The sequence below is a fragment of the Myxine glutinosa genome, chromosome 2 (genome assembly GCF_964187855.1).
Source record: "Myxine glutinosa chromosome 2, kmMyxGlut1.1, whole genome shotgun sequence".
NCBI lineage: Eukaryota > Metazoa > Chordata > Myxini > Myxiniformes > Myxinidae > Myxine > Myxine glutinosa.
The window spans coordinates 33,636,876-33,648,841 of NC_136262.1; the positions used below are offsets into that span (position 1 = coordinate 33,636,876).

The window sequence follows — 11,966 nt, forward strand, 5'->3', positions numbered from 1 at the left end:
TGCAGGGAGAAATGGAATATGTACAAAGTCCCTGCTCAAATCATGATGATGTATTCGCTAATCCAAATGAGAGTTTGCAGGTGCTCGTGGAGAAAAGGATCCCCCAGGTGAGTCGTGCTGTATATTGTGCGGGTAGATTTTGTAGAAGGATGTTCGGCGACAAAAGAATTTTCGCGCGATTGGGATCGATATGGCACCCGGGCATTGGTGAAGGGTCCCGTGTGAGTGGAAATGGCACGCGTGTGAAAAAAAAGTGTGCGTCGGCGAGTGGGTGTGTTATAAAGTGTGGGAGTGAAACCGAGTGCGAGCGAGAATGCACGTCGGGGTGTACGGAGTGTGACATGAGGAGTGAGTTGGTGGTGGAGCGGGTGCGAGAATGCACGCTTGGAATGGTTGAGGGTGTGCGAGGAAGCACACCTGAGTTGGTGGTAGCGCGGGTGTGGGAGAGCCCATGTGAGCGCGTTAGTGGGTGGATGCAAGGGTGCACGCCCATGGTGAGTGTTACAGAGGACGTAACGGAGGAGAGGTGTGGACCGAGGTGTGCGAACGGCGAGTGTGCGCAAGAGTGTGCGCGAGAGGTGTGGTGTGTAACAGGGAGAGCATTGGTGGAATGTACGGACGGCGTTGGAACGCCAGGTTTTGTGAGGGTGAAAGGGGTAGCGGATGCATGTGAGCATGCAGGTGAAGCATCGACGGTAACCGGGTTAGCGTTTAGGGCGACGGATAGCCGATGCGAGCACTCGGGGCGCGGTGGGCTTTGTTGGATGCAGGGCCCGGCGCGGATCGAAGCTGCGTCGTTTCTCTTCGAAGCGTCGTTGCCGATTCGGGCTTGGCCCCGCCCTGCACGGTCGAGTCCGGGCCTTGGCGGGCGAGGCGACCGGTCCGGTTCAAGGGCGAGTGGGAGGAAGCGGAACGGTGCCCCCTCATGGGGACGGGGTTCCGACCGGGGGAGATTGAGCCATCGGGCCCGGGACCGCAAGGTACCGCGCCGAGATGGTGCGTGGAATCTCGGCCCGACCAAACCACCTCCCTTGAACCGAAAGCCGGACGGATTCAACCTGCAGGTGACCAAACCACCCGAATTCATTGCTCGGCTTTGCGAAGCCGAGTTTAATGATGTCATGACGCACCGAGGCTAGGATATAGCGGACTGTGATGATGGTGATACCGATAGTGGTTTTGATCCGAAATTTAGAATAGTGAGTAGAATTGGCAGTAATTGGAAAATTTTTGATTTGTGGAAATTGGACGAGCAAAATTTATAGTAAGAGATGCCCCATGTGATGGGATGGCCAATCCACCATCCCTCACAGCCAGGGGGCAAAGGAGCACTAGACTTATGGGGTTTATGGCAGTAAAAATTAGCCCGGGTGGATTAGGATATATCGTGTGTAGGGATCTGGTGAAGATGACATTAGGTAACGTTAAGATTAGTTAGTGACAATGACACCTGTAGTGGGGACGCAGGTAGCTTAGTGTGGATGATAATGACGTGGTATGTGCTTAGTTTAAAGGGAAGACGGGGAGCACTAAGTTAGCAGGGCAACAGGTAGTTTAGATGATGCCGTGTGAGTGTTGGAGGTGTATTCGGAAGTGTATTGTGAACAGGTGTGATTGAACAGGTGTGATTGCACAGGTGTGCAACTGAACAGGTGGATGGAGCAGTGTATGAGTGAGTGAAGGTGATGTGTATTGTAATGACCAAATGGTCCAGAAAGGAAGGAGGGTGCAGGTGGCACCAGGTGTGAGTGCACAGGTGTGCAACAACAGGTATGAAGAACAGGTGTATGGAGAATGGTTGTGTGGAATACATGGAGTGTGGAATATATGGAGTATTGGAATGGATGGTCGTGGAGTGAGTAGGATGGAAACTATGGAGTGGAGTGGATGGTGCGAAGGTGTGAATGGGGGAAGGATGGACCCCCATCACGAATACCCGGGGCGGGTAGTGTAAGTGTTCGGTAGAGGGTATAGGTAAATTGTGGTTGGATATTGGCATCTGTGGTGCGGGTGAAAGAATGATGTTTGGATGGGTGCATTAGTGTTGTGGAAATGGCTGGGCGTGTAGCCTGTTAGTGTGTGTAGTTGGTTTGGGCACTCCACCACTGTGAGGATGTCGGCCAGGTGAGGCCACAGGTGGGCTCTGGGAGCCGGTAGTTGTGGATGGGGCCTGAGGATCCGGAGGACGGACCCGGGTAGCCCAGTGCCAGAGGGCACCGAGTGGGGTGACAGAGCCAGGAGGGGCCTTCCCCAATTAGATAGGTTAGGGTGAGGAGCTAGGTAAGCTCGGGTGGCAACTGCAGTGGTGGAGGTGTGCAGGTGGGTAGACCTGCTGGGAGAGCTACACGTCTCAGCCCAGAAATTGTGCAAGGGCACCGGGAGATGAATCGGGGGAGTGAGACCCCAAATTGAGAAGAACCACAGTTTGGTCAATGGGAATTGGTTTTTAGAACCCATAGTGTAAGTTGGCCAATGGATTGGCAGGGAGAGACCCCGGGTAGTGTAACGTGTGTTAATGTCATTTAGAAAGTAGTTAGGATGAAGGATCTCCTCGCACCATCTACATCCACTCACCTGAGATGACGTACCTCCACACCATGCCATGTTTTATTATTTTTTATTGTGCAAATGTTTGGAATGTGAGACGCATCATGACGTGGGTGTGACATTGTGCTTGATGTTCCATCTCTTCCTCCTTATGAGGATTGATGATGAATTTGGTGATGGCAAATTTTGAAGTAGAGGGATTGTGGTGACGAATTTGGTATAGAAGAAATATGGGGAGACGTGACAGTAGCGACGAATTTGTAAATGTGTAGATTTTTGTACATATGGGGTAAGGGCAAGGGCAGTGTAGGTGACAGGGGGGTGACGTACGGTAGGGACGAGCTTTCTCACTTCGCCCTCCGTACGCATTTCACCTTGCATTGCCTTATTGATGTGTACCCTTGTGACCTTACCCCTCGCTCATGTGTCTTCCCCCTTTTGTCTCCCACATGACCTGTGCGCCATTGGGTGCCGAGGGGAGCGTGCGGAGTCGGCCATTGTGCGCCCGAAACTCCCAGAACCAGCTGTCTGCATCAAAGAACCACATTATGGACCACATGTCTGTGGCCGAGCACCACTTATGGACCCCATGGGTTGGGGCAAGGCCCCTCTGCTGGAACCGGCCATGAGGGCCCGAAATCTTGCTGGCGGACCTTGGCCACAGGGCACCGATGCCCCACAGGTGAACCACACTAGTCGGCCCCTGTGGGCCATAAATAAATACAAATGGACACGTTGGGTGCATTTTATTTCCACAAATAGGCCGCCAGCAAAGGAAAAAGACAACATCTGGAAGAACAAATAATAATAGCCAGCAGAGGGAGCCAAAGAGCAAGAGACCACCTGCAGGGTAAGGGGTTGTTGGTTTATTTTTATTGATGAACAGTGGTGACTGCACCGATTGGTGCTTGAGGGTGCTTTGGTGCGTTTTTTGGGTGCTTTCATGGTGCATTGATGCAGAGCAGACTGCCTCCCCCCCCCCAGAAAGAACAATCACAGGTCCTGGGTTAGTTTTTATAAATAAAAGTAGTGTCAATTGTAAATAATGCTCCCCACCGTCAATGTATAGTTTGAAGACCATTCCGCAATTCGGTTAGCTGTGGGCGTGAGTCTGTTAGGCAGGGTGCAATGGAGCAGCGGGACATATTTATTTATATTTTAAAACTGTCGCACGCAGGGTCAGGTTAAAAGTAGAGGGAACTACACCTACGTGTCACACTAAATTAAAGTTATAGGCCTGGGACGTGCCTAAGAGGAGGAGGGTGCAGTGTTGCGGATATGAGGATTGCATTTTTTTGATTGTGTTGTATTATATTGGAAATGGTGATGAACATTGTTTGAATATGGCCCCTCCTGCCTCCAGAGTTGTGTAAAGGTAAAAAGGGCGTCCCGGTAGTTATTCCATGAAACACCACATTGAAGGACACGATAAAACCCTTGTTCAGTAGCTTATATCTTATTATGTGTTTTAGGGTAAGGCCTTGTCTTCCATTAAAAGAATACTCCATTGCACCGAATCAATTAAGAATAGCTCCCCTTCAATAATTCCATTTCCCAGCCAAACTCTCCATCTGCGGGTAAAGCAGTTCACAAGCGTGGGGTGCACACCCTCTCATTTCGCTGCTATAGTGAATATGTGCTCCGTGCTCTGTTTGAACAGGAGGGGCGGGGTCGCCCGGGAGAGGCAAGCCCAGGGCGCGCCACGAAGGGTGGGGCTGTTCAGCCCCATGCCCAAATAAGGAAACAAGCCCGTGGCTCGCCACGAGGGGCGTGCCGTCGGCGCCATGCCCAAATAAGGAGACAAGCCCGTGGGATTACCATACAAGGTCACGAAACAGAGCACGGGGGGGGGGGGGGGGGGGAGGGCGGTACCGAAACCGAGGGGGGCATGTCAGACCCGCGCTGAAGGTATGAGAGAAGGGTGCGACGATCGCTGGAACAAGCTACACGAGAGATACGGCAGATGAGTCCAGGTGCGTAAGAGGGTTGGCAGTCCACCGGGAGAGAGTTCAGAGTTGCACCGGAGTTGCGTGAGAGACACGAAAAGCCTTTGACAAAGAGTCGCTTCAACCAGCCCCGTTTCAACCAGCCGAGTGACCCTGCCGGCGTGCGCTGTAAAGCCGAATACAAGGAGCTGCCGGCTCCTCGCTTCCCGCCCGGAGTGGACCTGCTCGCTGTGCCCTGTGATCCCACCTGCTCATCCCTCCAAACGATTCCTACCCTTCCAGCCATTTGCGTACGTGAGTTTGTTCTGTTCGTGCTGTCCTGGGTAGTAAACGGAGTCACTATAAGCTAGTAATTTGCACTGTGTTACCTGCTTTTTCATGTCCGCTGTAAATACCCGTGACTGCTCTTTTTGCTTATGTGTGTGTAAATAATAAACCCCGTTACTCTTCTGTACGTCTTCTTCTTCCTCTTTGCATTCGTCGTCTTTGTCTTTTCCCCATTGAATATCTGTGGCGCGATACGGCCAACGTTTGGGTGAATCGGGTTTAGTCGGGGAACAACTGTTCGGTCGCGGAGCCTCCGCTCGGCAAACAACATCCATATCCGCGGACCGTAATAATATATATATATATATATATATATATATATATATATATATATATATATATATATACAGACTTGGCATTTAATATGGAATATTTTTTTTGTGGGGGTGAACTTACTTTTCAAGATGTCTTAGAACCAAAAGTTCATTGGAATTATGTTGAAATTATTCTAGATTTTGTTAATGTGACCTTTAAAAGAAACAAAAACAACATTTGACATTTCGAAACAAATAAATTGATCCTTGAAAGTGATGTAAACTGATATCGAACTCAATTCATGGACAGTACTGTGTTAAACTTCTGTACGTTTTCCAGAAGTATTTCTTTATTTTGCACATTAGCCAAAATTTTTTTTAACAAAAACAAAAGTTTAATTATGCCTGGGATTACGGACAGTAAAATTACAGTTCAGTACTTCATGTAACCCCCACGAGCATTCAGGGGAGCACGTACACGTTGAGGCATGCTGTTCACGAGGTTTGCCAAGGTTTGGACAGGAATCGCTTGCCATGCAGTGACAATAGCCTGCTGCAATTCATGCACAGAGGTCGGCTGCTGGTCCAAGTGGTCGATTTGGCACGTTAATTCTGCCCACAAGTTCTCTATCGGATTCATATCCGTGGACATGGCAGGCCACTCCATATGCTCCACACCACGGTCAGTAAGAAAGTGTTGGATCATGCGAGCACGATGAGGCCGTGCATTGTCATCTTGGAAGACAAAGTTTCCTCGAAAGGCTGCACGAGCAAATGGAAGCAATGTTTCTTCCAGAATGGCCCTGTACTTGAACTGGTTCAGGTTTCCATTCAGAACAACCAGGGCAGTTTTGCCCCCTGCATGAAAAGCAGCCCAAACGGTCACCCCACCACCTCCAGCTTGGACTCTTGGCACTATACAATCTTCGTTGTGGGCTTCATGCACTTGTCTGCGCACTCGGACGCGGCTATCTTGAGACGATAGACCAGAAATCTAGACTCGTCACTGAAGATCATGTGATTCCAGTGTCCTGGCTGCCATTGACGGTGCTTTCTGGCCCACTGCAATCGGCGCTGGCAGTGTTGTCTGGTCAGGCGTGGCTTTCTCAGGGGACACCTGGCACGATGGCCTGCTTGAACCAGTCGTTGGTTGACTAGCCTTCTGGATACAGGCACATTTGTCAGTTGCTGCCACTCAGCCCTAAGCCGATTAGCTGACTTGGTACGGCCATTGCGGACTAACCGGTGCAGCTGGCGATCATCCCCCCTTGTGGTTCTGCGGGGACGTCCTGGCCTCGGTATTGGAGTAGGGACACCCCTCTGAGCATTTCGTTTCAGGATCTTTGACACCTGACCTTGAGTGATGCCATACTGCCAAGCAATAGCACGCTGTTTCATGCCGTAATTTCGTAAAGCCACCACTCCATGGCAAACAGCATTGTCGAGTTGACGGACCATCTCCAGAGGAAGCGGCAATAACTTTTGGAGACATGCAGCAGTTGTTTTCCACTAATACAGAACGCAACAACCCTTGTATACCTGACTGTGAAGCCAATCATCAAATGCACCTGTCCGTACATTTTGCCACGCCACCTGTGATATAATCCTGTTGTTGAATTCTTGCTGCAACAGACAATCAGTGACATGGTTCTTTTAACATATAAATCACCAAAGTGTAAAAGAAACTCACCAGATTGATGTACTGAGTTAAGAAAGTAAACCCAAGTCAAGAAAAAAAAAAATTCCATATTAATTGCCAAGTCTGTATATACAGTCACATGAACAAGTAAGTACACCCCATGTAAAGTTTTGACTTTTTCAACATATTTCAACATACAGCTATTTGATCTTCATTTCAACAATATTGATAGATAAAGGTGATATAATATTTAAAATATCATGAAACAATTACATTTTGTAGTCCATTGTATAATTTAAATAAACATTAATGCAAATTTCACATGTGGAAAAAGTAAGTACACCCTTGGCTCTAATAGGTGGTATTGCCTCCTTTGGCAGAAACAACCTCAAGTAGGCGTTTCTTATAACTGTCGACCAGTCTCTGACATCGACTGGGAGAAATTTTTGCCCACTCCTCCATGCAGAATTCTTTCAGCTGTGCGATGTTTGGGGGGTTTCTTGCATGCACAGCACGTTTCAAATCCACCCACAACATCTCGTTGGGATTTAGATCCGGGCTTTGACTTGGCCATTCCAGAACCCTCCATTTCTTTCTTTTCAGCCATTCCTTGGTGGATTTACTGGTATGTTTAGGGTCATTGTCATGTTGCAAGGTCCAACTTCGGTTGAGCTTCAACTTTCCACCAGATGGCCTCACATTATCCTCAAGCACCCTCTGGTAAAATGAAGAATTCATAGTGGATTCTATGATGGTGAGTTGCCGAGGCCTTGATGCAGCAAAGCTGCCCCAAACCATAATATTTCCACCACCATGCTTATGGTCAAATGCTGTCTTTGGTTTTCGCCAAACATGTCTTCTGGTACTGTGGCCAAATAGCTCTACCATTGAAGCATCTGTCCAGAGCACATTGTTCCAGAAGTGCTTGTCTTTGCCGAGGTGTTCATTGGCAAACTTTAGTCTTGCCCTGATGTTCTTTCTGGACAGCAAAGGTTTCTTCCTGGCACACCTCCCATGTAGATCAAATTTGTGCAGCCTCTTTCTAATGGTAGACTCGTGCACTTTGACATCAACAGTGGCAAGAGCTACCTGTCGGTCCCGTGATGACATTCTGGGGTTCTTAGAGACTTCTTTCAGCATCTTGCAGTCTGCTCTCGGGCTGAACTTGCTCTCGGCGGCCTGGCCTGAACAAGTTCGCAGTTGTTTGGAATCTTCTCCACTTGAAGATGATCTTCCGGACAGTCGAATGATTGATTTCAAATTGTTAGGAGATCTTTTTTAATCCCTTCCCAGACTCGTAGGCATCTATAACCTTCTTTCTGAAGGCCTCAGAGAGCTCTTTTGATCTCGGAATGGTGACGCCGCACACTTCAACAACAAAGAGCAAACCAAACGAAATGTCTGAGGTTTAAATAAGACAGGTTCCTCCAAGATTCTCTCTAACGATGTTCTAATCATTTGCACCCGAGTTGGTGCACCTGATTCTAATTTTAGGTATTTGATGTAGTGATAAATATAGGGGTGTACTTACTTTTTCCACATGCGAAATTTGCATTTATGTTTATTTAAATTATACAATGGACTACAAAATGTAAATGTTTCATGATATTTGTTCTATTATATCACCTTTATCTATCAATATTGTTGAAGTGAAGGTCAAATATCTATGTTGAAATATGTTGAAAAAGTCAAAACTTTACATGGGGTGTACTTACTTTTTCACGTGACTCTATATATATATATATATTGTTGCGGATATGAGGAGAGTTTTTTTGATTGTGTTGTATTGTATAGTAAATGGTTGTGAATTATTGGTTTAGTCTGAGCCCTCCTTGCTCCAGTGTGTATAAAGGTCAAAGGGCGTTCCGGTAGTTAGTTCCATAAAGCATACATGAAGGACACTATAATATCCCTGTTCAGTAGTTTATTTCCTTATTCTGTGTATTAGGTTAAGGCTTTGTCTTCCATTAAAATGACACTCCATTGCACCAAGTGAAATAAGATAGATTCCCTTCATTCTTCATTCCCATTCCCAAAACCTCCATTTCCCCTTTCGTCATGGCCAAGCCTCGATTGCCAATATTACATCCCCTCCAAAACCACCATTGAACATGTGCGCGGGTCGGGGAAGAAAGGCGTGCCCACCCGTCGTCATCAAGGGCGGAGCCAGAGGGTCGCGCGACCAACCAGGGCCGAGGTGAGCACACCAATGGGCGTGTCCTGAAGGCCGGCGGCTTGATCGCCGGAGGCGTTATAAAAGCGCGCGCGCAAGGTACTGCGTAAGAAGATCCAGATGAGCTTTGGAGAGAGAGAAGGTTCAAGGTCAATTACAAGCAGTTGCACCCGAGACGGCAGACGCGTCCTGAGTTGCGCCAGAGACGGCAGATGCGTCCTGAGGTGAGCCAGAGAAGCAGCTTTGGCTCCACAAGCAGCGTTGACTCCACCAGGCAGTTTCAACCCGTTACCCCGCGGGAACCAGATAGCGGTGGCATCGGTGGCCGTCGAGGTCCAGCCGACGTCCCGTGCGGGATCAAGCCCGAACCATCTGCCCCAGCTGAACCTTCCCATTCCTCCTTCCAGCATTCATTCCTGCCATTCCATCCTTCTTGTGTACGTGAGTTTGTTCTGTTTGTTCTGTACTGGGTATTTAATTAAGTTTGTATAAGCTAGTATTTTCACTGTGTCACCTGCTTTTTCCATGTTCCCTGTATATAACTTTGACTGCTCCTTTTGCTTGTGTGTGTAAATAATAAATCCCGTTACTCTTCTGTACGTCTTCTTCTTCCACTTTACATTCGGTCGCTTTAGAGGTTTCCAAATTGAATATCTGTGGCGCGATCCGGCCAACGTTCGGGAATCGGGTTTAGTCGGGGAAAACTGTTCGGCCGCGGTGCCTCTGCTCGGCAAACAACATCCTTATCCGCGGACCGTAACAATATATATATATATATATATATATATGCACTGCATATACATTGTATGGTATGGCGCCACCTTTGGTAGTAGCCGGTATTACAAATATTCTTCCTTTCTTTTCTTCATAATATGATGGAACCTTCTCAAAATTATGATGTGGAGTATTTGTTGTGATCAATAAAATTACTTTCAAAATTATAAAGTGCATTTCCAAGAATGTGTCCAAGAATACAGCACATTGCCCACCGAAGGTAAGCCAAGAAGGGTACGACCACCCGGAGGGCAGGAGTGCCCGCCAGATAGATTAATGAAATCATGCATCAAGTGACACTTGGCAAAAATGAGTACATGATTTAAGTGAGGTACAATTTATAATGTTTATGGTTTAATTGCTGAAGACACAACACCATACATGTATTTATTCCTCTGCATTGACCAACTGAAGATTCATGAAAGAAAGAGTATTGTGTTATTTGTTCCACTGGAAACACCTTCTCCTCTTCCGGAGCATTGAAAATTCGTCATCCTCTCCCTCCCGAGGAGCAGGGGGGGAGGAGAGAGTAGAGGGGGTTACCCTGGGCACTATCAACATGTATGCAAAATTTGGTGGAGATCGGGCCAGCCCTGTTTTTCTTTTATATGATTATCAGATGTACATGCACACGTACATACATATATACACACAAACACACACATAATTGCTTTATTTAATACAGCAGAATAAGATAAGCATCTTGTAAAAAAAATTGTATAGATATTCGAGGCTTGTGGAAGAGTTAGTCCTATTACATTGAACGGATCAGGACACAACAAGACAAGTGGTGTTTCCCCATCTCTCAACTGTTCCAACAGCTTAGCTGAAGGCCAGGATAGAGGCAGACTTGGACGAACAATGGGTGTAGAGAGGAAATTGGGGGCAGGAGAGGATGCATCAGGTCTCAGGAGGGGGAAAAAGAAAAAACTCACAGGAGGGAAAACTGGGAATTTCAAACGAGGAGGGATTGTGGTGAGGGTGAGAGGCCTGGGGGGTTCACGAGGGTAGAAAAGATCATGGTTTTGGATTGGGGATAATCTGACATGGTGGTGAACAGCTGACTTGAAAACCTGGAGGGAAGAATGACAATGAGTGGAGGTGAGCAATGATCCTGGATTTAGTGGATGGTGTACCCTGGAGATACATTGGGGGGGGGGGGGGGGGCAGCATGGAAAGAGCAGAGGGTGCAAGACCAGAAAGGAGGTGATGAAAGACAGAGACCACCAACCTGTCTCTACGATGGTGAAGTGATAGGTCCATAGACTCAGCTTCATCGCAGAAGAATCCAATGGTCTTGAAGTTCTTGGTTTCCATGGTGTCAATCTGAGCAACATGTGAGACAGGGGATCCAGCCAAGAGGGGAGGCGGCTGGAAACACACAAACCTTCACTGACCAAGCTAGAGAGGGGGAAAAGTAGAAATGCTTTGCTCAGAGCATCAATATCCTTTGCGGTAAAGAACCATGAAAACGGTAACCAAAACAAATCCGTTTTCTGGTTATATTTCTGAAAACACCATGAAAGATAAAGAAAAAGTTACATGGACTGTGAATATTTACTGTTCTGCAATTTCAAAGGACGACCGGCTTAAAATCTGTCCCACAATGATAGCGTATCTGCAGGACGAAGACCACGAGCGGGCCACGCACGTTAGGGGACAAGATAAACCGATACAAAATGGAAGATGGACAATGAATCCGTGGGAAAATAAATGTCCCACGGTCTGTTTGTGTCCGTCCATCACGCACCTGGCGCACTACCCAGACAGGTAGATCCTGCTGGGGATCTTCACCGACACGCCAGGACTCGTCCATCGCCCGCACGAGGTTCCGCTGGGAAATGGAGATTATAATAAATAAAAACAGAAGGGATGTGATTTGGGGGACAGCAGGGAGGAAGGAGGTTAACCTGAGATTGTGAATATCCTGTGAATGCTCACCTCCACTCGTTAATTGTTCGTCGTTTTTCCTGCCTGTGGAATCACCTTCCATATTTTCTTTAATCTCATTCTTCCCACCAGGTCTTCATCACCATCTCAGATCATCCCCCATTCAAGACCTTGATCTTTTCTACCCCGTTAACCCACCCCAAACCCACCTCCTTTCGAATTTCCAGTTTTTCCTTCCTCAGAGTTTCTGGATCCATTTTGTCCACCCCGTGCATCCTCCCTGACCTCTCATCCGTTAATCTGTCGAGGTCTCCCAGGATTTACATATAGATTCGTGCCGGCGAGGAAAGAATGAAACGTGTAAATTCGTTCGCGAGAAGGATTCACTGCCACGCATTCAAAGGTTAAAGTCTGCA

The 11,966-nt window shown here is 47.6% G+C and overlaps 2 long non-coding RNA genes across 2 annotated transcripts in view; one reads left to right on the top strand and one right to left on the bottom strand.

Annotated features, from left to right (window-relative positions):
- LOC137422652 (uncharacterized) overlaps positions 1-11,966 on the top strand; it is a 1,758,619-nt gene that overhangs the window by 730,816 nt on the left and 1,015,837 nt on the right. Inside the window, exon 3 of the long non-coding RNA XR_013622652.1 lies at positions 9,197-9,382. This is a non-coding gene — a long non-coding RNA (uncharacterized LOC137422652). The remainder of the gene's footprint in view (positions 1-9,196; positions 9,383-11,966) is intronic.
- Positions 10,842-11,631, bottom strand: LOC137422650 (uncharacterized). Its single transcript, XR_010983561.1, has 3 exons — positions 11,602-11,631; positions 11,411-11,494; positions 10,842-11,031 (listed from the first exon to the last, which is right to left on the bottom strand). It is a non-coding gene; the product is annotated as an uncharacterized LOC137422650 (long non-coding RNA).